The following is an 18998-nucleotide window of genomic DNA, read 5'->3' as shown; positions in this document are numbered from 1 at the left end:
CATCTAAATGTTTTCGACGCAAATAAAATTTTTGTTTAAGTACTAAAAACATTGCCAAAGTAATCCGACCATTTTTACGTAATCAGAATGGCCTTGAAGGAAGAGAATATTCTTTCTCTAAAGTATGAAGGTAGGTAGAAGTTACGATGGAAATGAAGAAGCAAACATTCGTGCGATAAAGCATTACTATATATTCTCACAACCCAAGAGAGCACTTCCGACTTCCGGACGGGACTTATAAACTTTGGGCCCCTCGGTATTTTTGAGAGCAGACTAATGACGGCGGCAGGTTTCTTTCCAACCACCTCCGCTCCTGCCTACCTCCTCCGCCGTTATATTACTTTCCTCCCCGTCTGAGAACACTACTAGCCTGAAAGGGCTTGAGACAACACTGGATTTCTCTCCATCTAGCTGTGGGACGCGACGACGCCTTCTTTTCCGAGTCGGCATGCGATGACGGCAATATCCCAGCCCCGTCGCCGACCCGACTCCACACCACCTCCCCTGCTATACTACACCCTAAAGGGATCCCCTTGGACTTCTCTCTCTCTCTCCCGCCCGCCCTCTCATCTCCCTTCCACCTCCAACCTCCCCCCTTGAAAGTGGTTGAGCCCCAACCTTCCATTTATATTTTTTTTACATCTTTCAACCCCTACATCCTTATTCGCCACCCTTCCTCACCCACTCTCGCATTTCTCTTCGACGCAACAAAAGGTTTTTACGACTCTTAAAAGGCCAAGGACCTTCTTGGGAAGGAGAGGCACACCAGGTGGTGAGAAGACCCACTTTTCTACCCTCCATGGGTCATGCGTCATATGTATGGGTCTGTATCCTAATATATATACATATATATATATATATATATATATATATATATATATATATATATATATATATATATATATATACTACCTTGATCAAAAATTTCCCGGAATTTATTCAGAAAATTAAAAATACAAGTTTATTCATCTAAATCTATATTGTCCCCTTCAAAGTAATCCCCATCGACTGCAACACACTTATGCCAGCGCTTGATCCAATCCTCGAAACATTTTTTATATTCGGTTTTCGGTATGTCCATCAGTGCTTCCTGCGATTTTTCCATTACTTCCTCTCGGCTGCTAAAACGCGTTCCCCGTAGTGGTTCTTTAACTCGATTGAACAGAAAGAAGTCACAGGGAGCCAAATCAGGTGAATTCGGTGGCTGTTGGATGGTATTTGTTGCATTTTTCGTCAAAAAATTACGAATAATGATAGCACTGTGCGACGGTGCGTTATCATTGGTGCAAAATCCACGAGTTTTCTGCCCACATTTCTGGTCTCTTTCGGCGAATTGCTTCACGCAAACGTCTCATAACGCCCAAATAATACTCTTTGTTTACTGTCTGGCCTTCTGGCAAAAATTCATGATGCACTACACCGTTGTAATCCATGAAAACCGTCAGCATTGCCTTCTTTTTTGACTGAAAACGACGTGGTTTTTTTGGTCTCGGCTCATTTGGTGAACGCCATTCACTTGCCTGATGTCTGGATTGCGTGTCGTACTCATAAACCCACGTCTCGTCTCCAGTAATGATCCTTTTGATGAATGTGGGATCGGATTCAGCCTCGCAAATCATGTCTTTTGCGACGTCAACACGGTCTCTTTTTTGCATGAAATTGAGGTACTTTGCTGCTACACGACGGAAACCCAAATCATTAACCACAATGTCTTGGGCGGATCCATAGGCAATGTTCAAGTCCTCCGCTATTTCTCTGATGGTTAATTTGCGGTTATTGACCAACATTTCTTTTACTTTATCAATTTTGTCACCGACTTTCGATGTCGATGGTCTGCCACTGCGTTCATCATCTTCGATTGACTCACGACCACTTCTGAACCGCTCGTGCCACTGGTAAACGACCGTTTTTTTTAGAGAATCGTTGCCGAAACACTTTTCCAACATTTCCAACGTCCGTGCGCCACTAAATCCGTTTTTTACGCAAAATTTAATACAAGTTCGTTGTTGCAAATTTAAATCCATTTCTGCAATTGTAAAAAATCGCCAACACACACAGAGATAGATGTACTCTTGGCTACGTAACTTTTGCAAATGTCAAGTTATGACACTAAGATTTAAAGGGAATATCAACAACAGATGTACCAATTTAACAAAAAAAACAGAACTCAAATCGGAACGATGGGAGCGCCACACGGTGGTTATTCCGGGAACTTTTTGATCAAGGTAATATATATATATAATTATATATATATATATGCATAGACACACACACACACACATATATAATATTATATATATATATATATAATGAATGACATTACTTCTATTTCTTTCGATGTAGATGGAGCTGAATTCCGTCGAAATGATCAAGAAATAACGTGTGAGTGATCTTTTAACGTGTTCTTATATTGTTTGTTGCTGTCAAAGTTTGTTATTCAACACTTCCGTGTTACTTCGACGAAATTATATATGCATATATGTATATGTGTATATATAATATATATATATTATATATATATATTATATATACACATATACATATATGCATATGATTTGAAGTAAGTGGTATACATATATATATATATATATATATATATATATATATATATATATATATATATAATATATACATACACATATACATATATGCATATATAATTTCGTCGAGGTAACACATATATATATATTATATATATATATATATATATATATATATATATATATATATATATATATATATATATATATATATATATATAATGGTCATGGTTGTGTCAGATAAAATCGTACGCATTGTACCAGAAGCAATGCTTCCGTCGCTTCTTTTTTGTATATAAAAGAAGAAACAAATTGCCCATAGGATGTAGCGAATTATAGAAGAAAACAAAACAATACTCTATGCGTAACAGCAGCGTTAACTAAGGGCGAAACAAACGAGGCACGAAAAATAAGGAAAATACCAATCGATATTTACGTATTTATCACATCACTTTTTATTACCTGCACGCATCGGCGTATACGTATCCATTGACGGCTTTCCTTACAGGGACATAAATGGAAATTTATCAAATTATCTACTTATCACAATAGTGGTATACTCCTTCTTCCGTAGGATCGTTTAAGTTCAAATAAAATTTCAATTTTCAGCCTGAGATCTTAAGCTCATTGGGTAAAGAGTTTGTTTTTTACCTCTTGGAAAAATTCGAATAATTCGTATCGAGTTGCGGAATGACAAAAAAAAGGCACAAAAAAATACAGTTGATAATAAAAAACCACCACAAGGCATTAAAAATTTCTTTCGAGTTTTCTGAAAATCAGAAAATGAGCCGACGCTTCTTGCTGTGCGTAAGCTCAACAATGGTCGCGTAGCGGCGACATCACTTTAATGTTTCAATCGAGCGAAAATTTAGCTTACATGGAAATACAAACCAAACTGATTGATATTCACGAATTTTCCGTGCATCAGCATTGACGCAAATGAGCCGTGGCTCCATCGAAACACCAACACGCCACTGGCTTATTAACCTTCGCTGACGAAGTCATAAATCAGCAGTTTGAAGAGCGTCCTTCAAATCGATCTGACTTGGGATAGGCGTTGAAGTCCGGCCCGAAAGGGGATTTGGGAACGTTTTACGGGATACGATGGTTGTATTTTTAGTGGGAGGAGATGAGAGGTCGGGGTGGATTTACGGGGAGGAATTAACTCCCAACGCAACACCGCATGACCTCATTAAAATAGTGTTGTGCTCTTTGTTGAGAGTGTTGCTTGCACTGCCTTCTCTGTTTTTGGGTTTCCCCGTCCATCCCCCGTCTCTCTATCCGTGGGGGGACCCTCCCGCAACCTGCATCGTTGGGTCACATTCCCTACCTGTGTACTTGGGGATGAGAGAGATTTATATTGCATGTTCGTGTGTTAGTGGAATTTCGCCTTCTTGCTTTTCATATTCTAGCTTACACGTTATTGGATAAATTTCTTACTGCATTCTAAGGTGCAAATATTTGTTAGATAGAATATGTATTTGCATGCGTGTAGGATGAAAGGATTTTTACATAAACGTATACGCAATTGTCGGTATAGTTTTGCATGGCTGTGTTGATCTTGCATGTGGTTTTGTTCCCTTTTACGGGTGGTGACTTAACACCCCCTGCCAAACGCTTTTGTGGCGTCTTTCGGGGTATTATGTAGTCGAAAATAAATACTTTCCCTTAAAATTTCGGGACACGAAATCAAACTACAATCAAAATTTGAATAATGATACGTAATTAGCGCGGGGATATGTGTACCCTTTTTCATCATTCCTGTAATTCATGTGACTGGAGTGGTTCTTTTCGATACTGAGCAGACCGTAGGAAAACTCTTTTTCACTCACAAAACGCAGTGCTGTTAACCATCTGCTCAAACTCCAAGCCGATAAGTTCCAAATGTGTCCAACCGCGGGGATGATATTCATATAAATAAACGAACGAGTACCTTTAAATATTTAGATAAGCTTACTTCTGGATTTTTTTCACCTTTCATGGTTATTGCAAGTTCAAGCCTAGAAAAGTGGAATATTTGAAGGTGTAGGGAATGTGATCTAGTATTAGAGGAGAGGTGAAAACAGAATGGATTGGAAAGAAAGAAGAACGAAGTTATAAAATTGGAGAGAGACGTAATTAGGCAAGATAACAAGATATAAAAAGATAAATATCCGTCTTTATACTGGGGGCAAGATTAAGACATTGGAGTGTCATCTACCACCTTAATCCCTGAAGAAGGCAGCATATCGGACGAATGCTGAGGTAAGATAATTGACTCTAGATCATAATTCTAATAAATATAGGGAGCTTGACTTAACAATGGAGGAATATCCAGGTGAATTTGAAGGAAAACGACGGATGAAAGGCTTCCAACCGAAAGGGCCCGGGTTCAAATCCTAGAGGCAACAAATATTTTTCAGTGTTCTCCCGATCCCTACTTGAGGTGCTTTGTGGAGAGCACTTTGAGTGAATACGGCGTCCGTCGGAAGGGACGTCAAACTGCGGACCCCTTGACACCTTTCGCCAAGAGTAGGCTAATGTCGACCTTAGTTGTCGGTCGCCTCCCCTAAATACTACTGCTATTACGACGAAAGAAAAATAAATTTTTCCCAGTGAGTCAAAACTTTCCATTTCTACTTATAACTACTCCACATGATACGATGAAAGAGACCGGTCGGAGTGTGTGACAAGGGGTGAGAGATCCAATGTAGGCATGAAACGTAAAAAAAACCATGTTTTCCATAAGTATTATTCGCATTAGATGTGCAATATAATTCAAATAGTCAATTTTTGCTTCGTGTACATGCGCCATGGCATGAAACTGTGAAATATATCCCTTGACTTAAGAAATGAGTTGTTAGGGACACGTTTAAAAATAAACTCTGTATATTTGACGAACATTCCTGCAACAAAATCATTCTTATAAATGTATTCATTAATTTATACACAGTGCCGAATTTCACATGTGATAAGGGATTAAGAATATAGATCAGCTAAATTCTTGAGGACCACAGACTTTCTTTTTATTCTTATTTTTCATTTAACCACATAAGTAGCAAGAGCATCCTTGAACATCATCTTATCATTGATGGTATTTCACAAAAAATCATCATTAATATAGCTGCTCTATTAATATTAGGAGAAAGACGAAAAAGAGGCCATTGTTTTCAAGTAAGGTCAAGGAATGTACAAGAAAATAGTCAAAATCCTTAAATTGTTTTCATTAGCTTTTTTGTTCAAGAGAATTTTATGTTGAATTAAGTAACCTCAGAAGAAATAAAAACACTAAGTCAACTCTTGTGCCTAGAAAGCTCATGACGAAACCAAAAGTACGCGTCACACTTATAATAAATGTTTCACCAAGAATTAACGTCAGCAATAACGATGACATACCCTCAAAAAACAAAATTCATAAAAAATATAGGAATATACCCCGAAATGAGTAAATGACCAAGGTAATAAGACAAATCTACAAATTATAAGGGGTTTATTCGCAATGGAATCTTCTCTTGCAAAAAACTATGTTCCAAGAGTTCACGTGTAGCCTTCAGACATATGTTTGGTTTGAAAGGCTTCATAATACAACTACAAATGCTTTCAACAAATTTTTATTAGACTTCAACGTTTGAAAAAATATCATCCGGTCGTAGAAGTAGTAATTCATTCGGCGTACGTGTTGAAAAATGTGGTCGTATTTCAACACTCATTGGTATATTCGTGAGTAACATTTCTATTTGTCCAGAGAGAGAATATAAAAAAAATGAACGAAAAAATGAGTTAAATCGTAAAAAAATAGTTTCTGAAATAATATTAGAATGGTTCTTTTCTGAGTAGAATTTTTTAACATTTGATTTAAAAACATATTTTATGAGTTCAATTACACTGATTTCAATTTCAAGATTTCTTGATGCTGATGAAATGTAAAGCTTTATCGCCTAGTGAAAACTAGCCTCTGTTGTTCAAATTACTATTTATTCAGTTTTCCTTCACTTATAGGTATATAGATAATCCTATGAGATAGGATTATCTAAGACTAAAATATGATTCCGCGCGTTTTTAATTTGTTTCGTTCGTGCGTTTCATCTCGGCCTCAAGGACTGGAAACGCAGGGAACATATTGACCGCGAGTGGTGGAACTGACTGGTGAAATAATTTACTGGAAGGTGGCAAGGGGGTGGAGGGACTGTTCCAAATGAAATATATCCAAGGAAAGGGGTTGAGGGAGGGAGGGAGAGGGATGAAAAGAGAGAAAAAGAGAGAAGAAGTAGGACATGGGGAGAGCTAAAGGCCGAAGGGGTGGATGATGAGAGAGGGTCGGAGGACGGGAGAGCGCTAAGCTAAATTAGAGGGAGGAAATCCGGCTTCACGGGGTCAGAGAGATAGAGATGGGGGGGGGCGGAATGGATGGTGGGATGGAGGTCAAAGGGGTTCTTTTACCTGGAAGACCAGAGGGGGAGGGGAAAGGGTGCACGGTCGAAAGGGGAAGGGTGGAACCCTCTTGGCTTAAGGGTTTAGGCGAAGCGGGGAAAGAGTAAGGGGGGGTAGGGGGTTGAATAAAGGGTTAGGCGGTGGGGCCAGGGTTTGGTTTTGCGGGACGACCTGACGGTAGCAATGTGGAGGGGGGCGGGGGGGGGAAGAAGAAGGTTGAAGTGCCGGAATGAAAGAGCGAGGATGTTTAAATTAGGTGAGAGAGAGAGAGAAAAAGAGAGATGAATGGAAGGGGGCAAAGAAAACAAAAGGGAGGGAGATAGAGGCTTCTTGAGAAAGGGCCGTAAGGAATGGGGTGATATAGCATGTGGGTGGAAACAACTTGGGTGGAAATTCATGTCTCTCTCTCTCTCTTAGTTCCTCTGCCGTGAATTCGACAACTAATATTGATCGCTGACAACACGCAAAAGATTATTAATTATTATTAATAGCCTTCTGTAGCGTTTAGAACCTGTATATGTCTCAGACTGCTCAGGTGCGAGTGGGGAATGAAGAGTCCGAATGGACAGTGTTAGGAAGGGGTGTAAGGCAGGGTTGCCCATTATCACCGTTGATGTTCAACCTGTATGCAGAGGAAATGATTAAAGAGGCATGGGAAGAACTGGAGGTAGGAATGAAAATAAGCGGGGAATTCGTAAAATCAGTTAGGTGCGCTAATGACCAAGCTGTAGTTTGTCAGTCAGCCAAGGGGTTACAAGCATTGCATAGTGAATTGGAAATTCAGTGCGACAGGTATGGGATGAAAGTCAATATTAATAAAACAAAGGTTATGCGATTCTCAAGAAAGAGAAATGCTAATTGAAACGTTAAAATAGGAGGGCAAAAACTAGAGCAGGTAGAACAGTTTACGTATCTCGGAAGTGTTTTGGACCAAAATGGTCAAAGTAGTAGGGACGTAAGGAGAAGAATTGCTCAAGGCAAAAAGGAGAAGGGAGTTGATGACAGGGACGTTGAGTAACGATGTTAAGAAAAGGCTTGTCAAAACTTTGATGTGAAGCGTAGCTATGCACGGCGCGGAAACGTGGCCATTGAAGCAGGAGGAAAGACGTAGATTGAAGGTTTTTGCAATGTGGGTGTGGAGAAGGATGAAGAAGGTGAAATGGACCAAAATAAAAACGGATGAGGAAGTGTTAGGTGTGGTGGGCGAGGAGATGGAATTGTTGGGAGAATGCATTCTAAGGTGCAATTATTTGATAAATGATGGTATATGTGTATGCATCTGGATAATTGTAAAATGAAAGGATTTTTGCATGGATGTTTGCGCCAATGCGGGTATGTATTTGCATGTGTGTGTTGGGTTTGAGTGTGGCGTGGAGTTTGGTTTCCTTTTCGGGTGGTGACCTAACACCCCCCACCACACGCCCTTGCGGAGGCTTGCGGTGGAATTGTATGGTATTACGTAGATGTAGATGAGTAGTCATAAGGAGGCAGGAAAATGGATAAAATAGTTTAATAATTTGTAGTGGGATAGTAAAAAATACTGTGATATAGGGGAGGATGTTATGCAAACAAAGAATGGGCAGAAATGGGATAGGAATGTTGGACGGGATGAAGGGAGGAAGTATATGGAGATAAGGAGGGACTTTTTGTAGAGCTGTGGTTGTTTTTGTTGGGAATGACAAGAGAATCAATTGGTAGTTGGGCCCATCCAAAACCTACCCAAACCAGGAGATTACCTGGTAATTATATATATACATATACGTATATATATATACGTATATAAATATATATACGTATAAAGAAATATATATATATAAATATAAATATACATATAAATATTTTATATATACTATTATATATATATATATATATATATATATATATATATATATATATATATATATATATATATATATATAAATAAATATATATATTTATATTTATATGTGTGTGTATTCTCGTACAAACCAATAAATTCTCTATACACATGGCCATTACCCTATCACCCCCTGCTACACACCCTTCGGCGGCGTGCGCAAGGCTCGGTGGATGTGTCGACACGTAGATTATGAAACACCTTATGAAATATTGCAACGACTCGTTCCCAATTTCCGCATACTTTCCACCTTCCTCAATTTAACCGAAGATTCAAATCTTACAAACCTTGAAATTTATATGTCGTGATACCTCTCTCTCGGACTAAAAATAGCCATCACAGCCATCACAGTAAAAATGTCCGTAGGCGTATTGCGGGACGAATTGCGCGAAAAGTTATTTTCGTTTGAAGCAATGCATGCAATTACATTGCGGTGACAACTGCGGCACTTCTGAAAACTCCAGGGAGAACTACTTCAAAAGCTGTTCCTCCGTCCCTGCGCATTCTCCCCGCCACTCCAGGAAAAGTTCCAGGGTCTCCCGCAGCAAGTTGTCGGCCAATTTCTCTCCCTCTCTCTATCTCAGGACTCACAAGGGGTCCCCTGGCAGGGTTGAAATGGGGACAGGGGGTAGTTGGGAAGGCGTGGAGGGGGGGTTGGCATGTGAAGGGAAGAGGGAGAGACACCGGAACCGAGTTTCCCTCCGACTTTTCCTCCTCCTTACACGCTTTTCCTTTGTTCCCCTTTTCTCATGCCGACACTTCCATTCTTCCTAGGGTACCAGGGTATCCTCTCTCTTTCTCTTCCCCCTCACCCCCGCTTCCCCCCACCCCACACAAACACCGAGTTGCCACACCCCCCCTCCACATTAATTCGTTCAAATTCGGAGTAGACACCCTGGTGAACTTTCGGAAGACAGGGAGAGGGTCACGTCTAAGTTAAAACCAGGAAAGTGACAGGAAACGAAAGAAAGTGCTCTGAAGGAAAGAGGAGTTATGTGTGAATTCTTGTACAATGAAAACAGAGAAATGTGTCCCGTTTAAGCATGCCTAAATAATCTGCCAGGGCATTTTGATTGTAAAATTGAGTTTGAAAACTGTGATTAAGAGAAAAGAATACGAACGTTAGGCAAACGAGAAAGCGAAATTAGCAATACAAGGGTAGGCTGAAATGTCATGAGCACATGCTTGTAGACTACAAAAATAATGACCTTTAGAAGTACTCCTGGTGGAATGTGGAAGTAACATTCCCCCTCAACACGCATTCGCAGGTTTAAGGTAGTTAAATTCATCCGGTGTATTTTGAGAAGCCGAAGTATGGAAACGTGTTCTAGTGCTATGACAACGGAATTTAAACAATGTACTGTTATCGTATTTTTGACTGCTGAAAAAGTGACTCCTACTGAGATAAATCGTCGTTTAAAGACTATTTATGGTGACGATACTATTGATGGGACTATTGCAAATCGATGGGTGGTAAAGTTTCGTGTTTGCGGGTCTGGAAAAGTGTTGATGAAACACGCAGCGGACGTCCGACCACTGCCACAGACGATACTCATCGCAAACTCGTCGATTATTTGATTCAAAATGACCGGCGAATTACTCGGAAGCGTATCGCAAACCATTTGGAATATCCAAGGAACGTGTCGGCTTCATTATTCAACGATTGGAATACCGTGAAATCTGTGAACGATGGGTACCACTCCGTCTCACTAACGAGAACGAACAAAACTCCCCGATCCCCCGATTACCCCGATCTTGCGCCTTGCGATTTTTATTTTTTTCCTCAACTCAAAAGAGACACCTCGTAGAATAGGTATTTTGGACGGAATGAAGACAGGAAGGAAGTATACTGCATTGAACAGGGGTTTGCTGTAGTGTTGGATGTCAGGTTGTGTTTTGGTAAGGAGAGGCTAAGTAATGTATGTAACATAACCGGTTGAATACCAAATAATAATGTGTAGTTGCCATACGTAGATTAGTGGTAGCTATAGATATCTGAGATCATATGCACAATTAGGGATAAATGTTAAAGGTAGGATCTTTAGGGAGAGGGACAAGGCAGGGCGGAGTGAAACATTGCATTGTCATTTTTTTCTCTATTCTCAATAACCGGTTTTCGAGTAATGATTTGATATCGCGTAATTTCGAATAGTAATCGAATAATATCGCGTTTATCATATGTATCGATTAGTATCGACTATATCGTCATATCTTTGAATTGCGAAGCAATGATTTAACTGTTTGTATGCCGAGACGGATGTGAATACGGAAAACAAACCGCCGGTCAGGAAATCCTAACGCTCAATCCACTAGGCTACCACGCCGAGTTTAAGCGATAAAATTCACTTGTTGCTCTAGCTACGGCAAAAATGGCAAATATGGTGGGAATTCGTTTACGTACAGGCGTAAACCGCGAGCATTTAATAAATACAGTTGCCCTACCGCGTAGGGTTCTGTGACCTTCAGAGTCGTGGCTGAGTCAATCAATGCGAAACCACGATTTATCACCAGTATATCGATGTAATTACCTGCCTAATAAATTGATATTGATTATTTTAACGCATCGATGTTTAATGTTCGATACGAATGCTATCAATGATTGAAATGAAACCTTATTTGGACGATGTCTATGGTCTGAAATGTGTGAATAATTTGGATGCGTCATTATTTGGTTTAAAAAAATAATCGCGCAAATTGAATGCATAAAGTAGTATCAAGTACCTCGTCATACCGGGTCTGTCGACAGCATCGATGTATCGAATATCTTGTCAAGTCGATGGATTCGTCATATCGGCTCTATCTACTTTGTAACTATTGCATCTAAACCGACAAATCGACTGCATCGGTATACACGTTTATATCGATATTGTCATCTGATCAGTCTAATCTTTAAATCGTATATATCGATATATCGAGCACATATTCATATCGATCATTACATCATACCGACCCAACTTTCATATCAGCTCTATCGTTTTATCAAATACGAGGGTCATCCGGAAAGTAGTACCCGTTCGTGCCGCATGAAGTGCTGACGACGCGAGTAGCCGCTGGACGAGGTCAGATAGCTTCAGTGGCTTGTCTGCCTTCTCTGAGCCAAGTTGCGTGACGCTAGCATTGCCTGTGTTGTTTCTGTGATTGTTTACAATGTTTAAAAAAATTGAGAACGCCGCCAGTTGTGAAGTGAGGGCAGTGATTAAATTCCTCAATGCAAGAAACGTTCGCCCATGTGATATTCATCGCCATTTAAAGGAGGTGTATGGAGACAATGTAATGGACGAGTCGTCTGTTCGGCGGTGGTGTCGCAACTTCAACATGGGGAGGGGGAACACACACGACGATGAGCGTTCGGGGAGACCGTCTGTCATTACAGACCAACTGGTGAGCTCAGTTGACGAATTCGTGAGGAACGATCGGCGCGTCACAATTGATGACATCTGTGAGCATTTTCCCAATGTTTCTCGAACAATTGTTCATGAAATTGTTAAACACCATCTGCATTATGCAAAAAATTGTGCAAGATGGGTCCCTCGCGTATCTCAATGAGCTGGCGGCGAAGGACTATGCAGCAGGAATACAGAAACTTGTCACACGTTATGACAAATGCCTTAATTTGCTTGGAGATTATGTTGAGAAGTAGTTTAAAGTATCCTCTTTCAAATAAAATTTTTTATGTTTGTTAATATTTACTTTTGTGTCTTTATTTCACGAACGGGTACTACTTTCCGGATGACCCTCGTATATCACCAAAGCGACTATATATTCATCTCTTCTACAAATATTTAACGGACAATACTTTGATAGGGGCACCACGTTGCACATATTATGATAGATAATATAAATAAAATAAATCCAAATTTTTTGTTTGATGGAATTATAAAATAATGCTCCTTAAAGAGGTTGCCTGGGTAATGGTAACGTCTGAGTATTTCATTCACTCTATACATTTCAATTCCATTCTTTTTGTGCAGAGCTACAAATAAAGAAATGATTACCATTAAGAGGAAATAAAGTATGAGAATGAATGGTAAGAGGGGAATCTTGACAAATATTTCTATGGTAAATGCAAACGACATTATTTATATTATTAGTTCAATGCTCTGATTGATACAATATAAGGAGAAAATATTTTCTTTTTCAACTTCAAGTGAATATATTAAAATTGTTCAATCCGAGACGCGTCGTTATTTCATAAGGGGGCTGGGGCATGGTTGGCGAACGAGCCGACGTCCTCCCGGATATATATATATATATATATATATATATACATATATATATATATATATATATATATATATATATATATATATATATATATATAACGATTGTACGGAAAAACTCACACGAGCGGCACAATAATGGGCTGACACAATATAACACAAATAGAAAAGAATAGACACATTTAAAAGAACACTCACACGGTAAATTGTTCGAGCTTTCGGCCCTCTCAGAGGCCTTCTTCAAGAGAGACTAAAAATATGCTATTGCTGGAGAGAGGGGAAAGAGCTATGGGAGTGGAGGGGAGGTGTGGAGGGAATGGATATATATATATATATATATATATATATATATATGTGTGTGTGTGTGTTTGTGTATACATAAACACAGGGACAAAATTAACGATTTTTGTTGCTCAACTCCGGAGCGTCTCTCGTGTTTTCATTCCCTCGCCCTCGTCAGCCGTTCTGAATAATATGATACATGGCTTGTGGTCTTGCAGGAAAAGTTTGCGGAGGTCTCCCTCATGTCATGCCTCATCCCCCTCGTCTTAATCTAACCTCTGGGAATTATGAGGCCGGGGGGGGGAGAGATGGTGAAGAGGGGGAGGGGGGTGGAGAAAGCGAAATGGAGGGCGCGAAGACTGGGACGTGAGAGAGAAGAAAGGAGCGTGGCAGGGGATTAGTGGAGAGAGGGCAGAGGGGAAGGACGCCGCAAGTGGACCATTTCTTCCCCCCCTGAGACACTCGCTCCTTTCACTTCCCACCGCGGAATTCGCGGGACCCAACCCTAGAAAAGGCGCAATATGGAGAGATATCAACCAACCGTTTTCGCATTATATATATATATATATATATATATATATATATATATATATATATATATATATATATTATATATATTATATGTATTAAATATATAATATATACATATATTAATATAATTAATAATTCAAATATTTATGCATAAAATGCATAAATATACGAGGTCTGCAAATTAAGTAATTTTATTGAGATTTTAAACTTTTTTCATTGTGATTTTATGTGGTCACCCTCAAAATATCTTCCTTCTTGAGCCACCCAGCGCTGCAGACGGTTCTTCCACACCTCGTAGCAGTGCTGGAACTCCGATACTACTGGAATAGCCTTCAGCTGGTCGGTTACAACGGTTTGAATGTTTTCGACTGTCCCAAAATGAGTTCCCTTGAGATGATTTTTCAACTTCGGATGAGGAAAAAGTCAGAAAGACTCAAGTCAGCCGAATAAGGAGGAATAAGGAGCCACAGGATTGCTTTTACTGGCTGACCAAACACTACTGGTCCTTTTGGTCTTGCGAAAAGTGTTTTGGAGCCATTTTTGCGCAGATTTTTCTCATCCCCAATTCAATGGTCAAAATCTGATGAACGGTGGCGTGAGTCAAATTCAACTCTTCCCCGATCGTTCTGACTGTCAACCGAGGTCTGATCTCGCACAAGATCCCGATTCTGTGGACATTTTCATCAGTTTTTTAAGATGAAAGCCTTCCGCATCTTGGTACATTTTCAATCGACCTCTCTTCCTTCTGAAAATGCCTTAAACGATCGAAAAACCAGGGCTCTTGACAAAATACTATCTCCGTAGACCTGCTGAAGTTTAGCAAGAGTTTCCGTTGCACTGTGTCCAAGTCTGAAGCAAAACCACATACCGTTGCTCGAAATTGATGTCACTCGTGCCATCAGCTAGGACAGAGCATTTTCCCCGTAAGCCCTCGCAAACCTTTTTGTTGGTCTCCTCCAGAGATTTTTTCAGTTTATAGTATCTCAAAACTTAGTCGCGTAAAGTTGTTCGATCGTCGATACCATTTTTTTCTTGACACGATCGGCGCGCAGAGGTTTACAATAACTGACGTCCTGCCGCTTCCACAGCTTGGAGAGCACTGAGACCGGTTTCGTGCAAAGTTTAGCTTTCACTTACCTACTACAAGTAGTTTGATCATACTCCAACGAATAAGAGCGCCGCTGGAAATTCAATTGCATTACTATCGAACGAACCTAGTAAATCCCAAGATTTATTACAGTGCCATGAAGGACGAATGCAAATGAATTTTCAATGTAAAAAAGAGGCATTTAAAGTGGCTCCAAATGCATCTCTGAAACCTACAAATATTTCCCACCGAACAGGAAGATCGCCGAAACACTTAAGGCCATTGATTTTTTTCGCTGGCCTTCGCTTTCCAACGCTTTTCACTTGTCCTTTCTCCTTCGACGGGCAAAGCGTTTTATTTATCTTTTTTAAAGAGCACCCACGCTTCCGACCATCTTGAATACTCATCGCAGTTTCCTTAATATTCTTCATGAATTTAAACAGCTTTAACAAAACCCACATGTGAGTTGCCGATTACTGTGCAAAAATAATCAATTGATTGATTTAAATTTATTGAGAACAACGTTGGACAGACGATTGTAATTGAAGGATAATAAAAATTCAAATTGTTTTACCCAAATAAGGACACGGAGGTTTTTCTAGAGAATAAATCCATCTAAAAGTCATACTATGGACTTTGCACTGTCATTTTTAATTTCATTCTGATTGTCAGTTACGTATTCGTTGCAATGACGTCATTTCGCTTTGCACCGTAGAGCACAAGCCATAACGATGGTCGAAAGAAAAAGTCACAACAATGGCCTATCGAGGAAAATTGGAGGGAAATAGAAGTTTCGCTGGGTTAATTATAAGTTTTGGTGCCGTGGAATGCGTCGTTAATTATAAGTTGTGGAGGGGAAAAATTTAGTTAAAAGGAATTTAATAAAAGATAAACTGACTGATTTCAACTTTTACTCCGTAGAAGAACGGAAAGCCATTTAAAATACACCCGGCGACTATTTATTGCTCCAAAAAAATTATGCTTTTCAGAATATTTTGACATTGTTTTCAAATTAAAATTATTTTTCATTCAACGCAATCCTAGAATTTATAACGAGGCTTTGATTCACGGAGTAAAAAAATATTACCCCATCCTTTTGTGCAATACAATAATTGCAATGATACGAGGGTAGGCTGAAAATGATTGCACACATGGTTGTGGACTACGAACAAAAACAAATAGCAAGATCGGGCAAATATACATAAAAGTACAATTCTAAAGTTTCAAAATCATATATTTATTTTCCAAATGTAGTCACCCGTTAAGGATAACACATTTCTCCCAACGTGTAACAAGTTTTCCCATTCCGTCACTGAAAAACTCTTCCGACTTTTCTCGAATCCAGGACTTGACAGCTCTGCCTTCACCTCATCGTACGAGGTGTAATGATTACCCTTAAGATGCCTCTTGAGTTAAGGTAAAAAAATAAAAGTCGCAAGACGCAATATCGGAAGATACACTGGATGAATATAACGACCTCATACCTGCGCATACGTGTTGAGGGAGAATGTTACTTCAACAAGCCACCTGGAGTGCTTCTGAAGGTAATTTTGTTTGTGATCTACCAGTATGTGTGCATTATTTTTCAGCCTTCTCTAGTATCTGGGCATTAAAAGTGTTGAAAGGTCATATATATATCATCAGCACTTCCTTTCGAGCTTTGTCCGTACTCTGAGTGCCCCTTACGCCTTCTTAAGTTTCAAAATAATATATTTATTTTCCAAACGTAGTCACCGTTAAAAGGCTAACACATTTCCCCCAACGTGTAACAAGTTAGTTCATTCCGTCGCTGAAAAACTCTTCCGACTTTTCTCGAATCCAGGACTTGACAGCTCTGCCTTCATTCCATCGTCCAAGGTGTAATGATTACCCTTGAGGAGTCCTGTGAGTGGAGGAAAAAAAATAAAAATCTCAAGGCGCAAGATCCGGAGAATAAGGAGGTTTTGGTTTGTTCTCGTCTGTAAGACGGCGTGGTACCCATTGTGCACAGATGTCACGGTATCCAAATTTGATCAATAACGAAGCCGACACGTTCCTTGGATATTCCAATATGGTTTGCGGTACGCTTTTGAGTGATTCGCCGGTCATTTTTAATCAAATTTTCGGCGGAGTTTGCGATGAGTATCGTCTGTGGCAGTGATCGGCCGTCCGCTGCGTGCTTCATCAACAATTATGGCTTTAACAGGCTTGAAACCACGATATTTTACTACCCATCCTTTTACAATAGTCCTATTAATAGTATCGTCACCATAAAAACCCTTTAAACGACGATGAATCTCAGTAGGAGTCACTTTTTCAGCAGTTAAAATTGCGATTACAGTACGCTGTTAACTTTCGTTGACATAGTACTAGAACACGTCTCCATACGTCCGCTTCTCAAAATACTCTCGATGAATGTAACGACCTCAAACCTGCGAATGCGTGTTGAGAGGGAATGTTACTTCCACTTGCCACCATTTTGTTTGTGGTCTACAGGCATGCGTACATTGGATTTCAGCCTCCCTTCTTGTAAAACATTTCTGATACAATGATTATTCATTCATCTGTCTATCGCTTCTGGTAGGTCTTGGTTGGACTGAAACTTAAGACGCCTACATTTCTCAGGGTCAAGACAGCGTCATATCTCACGCTGCTGCAAGCCCTTCTTCAATTCAGCATACATCCTTCCTCCTTTTATTCCGTCCAAAATACCTATACTGTTCCTTTCCATTCCTCGTCTGTATAAAATTATCCCCTCCATATCAAATCGTTAATCCAAATGCTCTGCTTCCATCTTTCTTGTCTCCTTTCGGATTTCTCCCAACTATCCCTTCTCCTCTCACATCAAGGCTAGCACTCATCCGTTTCTTTTCCTTTTAGAACAGTTTTCATCCACCGCGTCCAATATATCAAAAGCCTCCAATCTACGTCCATCAACTTGCTTCCATTACCAAGTTTCCACGGTCGTTTAAAATTTGTCCCTAACTCACCTCAATTCCCTGAAACCAATGATCGAATCCCTCCCTTCTTGAAAAATCTTTTATTCCCTTATGCAAGAATTATTTTATATTATTCGTGTGTGGTAATCACATGAATGAATCACTGCGAGAAAATGTCAACGAATGGTAAAATAAATAGTCAATGGTATGATATTGACATCTTGAATCACGCGTGATAATCCCCAAACTCGATTCATCAAAATGGAAGTTAGAACGATTACTTGTAGGCTTATTATAGATATGTCGTTTAGAGAAAAATAACGCTTTTATTTAAATATTTCCACCGGTCTGATCTCTGCGTTTATACACATTCATTTTTCCTTTTACTTGGAATGGTAATGTCACCGTACGGAAACGTGCCTCGGGTGTGAGATTCGGTCATGATTGGTGACTCTGAATCCGGGGCACTGGTCGTGAAGAGGAAAGTTAAACTATTAAGCGGGGAAAGGAAAGTGTTTGAAAGTGTGGCGGAGAAAGGAGAGTGAAGGTTAGGTGATGCGGAAAGCAAGGTAATGAGAAGTTGAGGGAAAGAAGAGTGGACGGGAATTAAGAGATAGGAGATTGTGGGAAGGAATGCAGGAGAAAATAGGGGAAGAGGAGGGGGAGAGATGGATGAACTGAGGGAAAGAAAGGATAGAGAGAGAGAGAGAAGGGAAAGACGGGAAGGAAGGATTAATAGAAAGGTGCGAAGGAAAGAGAGGAGGAGGGAGAGGAGGAGGGAGAGGAGGAGGGAGAGGAGGAGGGAGAGGAGGAGGGAGAGGAGGAGGGGGAGGAGGAGGGAGAGGAGGAGGGAGAGGAGGAGGGAGAGGAGGAGGGAGAGGAGGAGGGAGAGGAGGAGGGAGAGAGGAGGGGTGAGGAGGAGGGGGAGGAGGAGGGAGAGGAGGAGGGAGAGGAGGAGGGGTAGGAGGAGGGAGAGAAGTGGAGGATGAGTAGAAGAATGAATGGTTGGTAGAGGGAACAGAGAGGGAAGGAGGAAGGGGATGAATATTGAGGTGGATTTGGAGGATAAAGTGAAAGTGTAGCTGGCTTCTTCAGCGTTGATACCGCGTCAAAGTTGCACAGAGTTTAAGAGAG

Source organism: Hetaerina americana, unplaced genomic scaffold, assembly GCF_022747635.1.
Source record: "Hetaerina americana unplaced genomic scaffold, ioHetAmer1.1.p SCAF_81, whole genome shotgun sequence".
Classification (NCBI taxonomy): domain Eukaryota; kingdom Metazoa; phylum Arthropoda; class Insecta; order Odonata; family Calopterygidae; genus Hetaerina; species Hetaerina americana.
The sequence above is the reverse complement of the archived record's forward strand: the minus strand, read 5'-3'. Positions refer to the sequence as shown.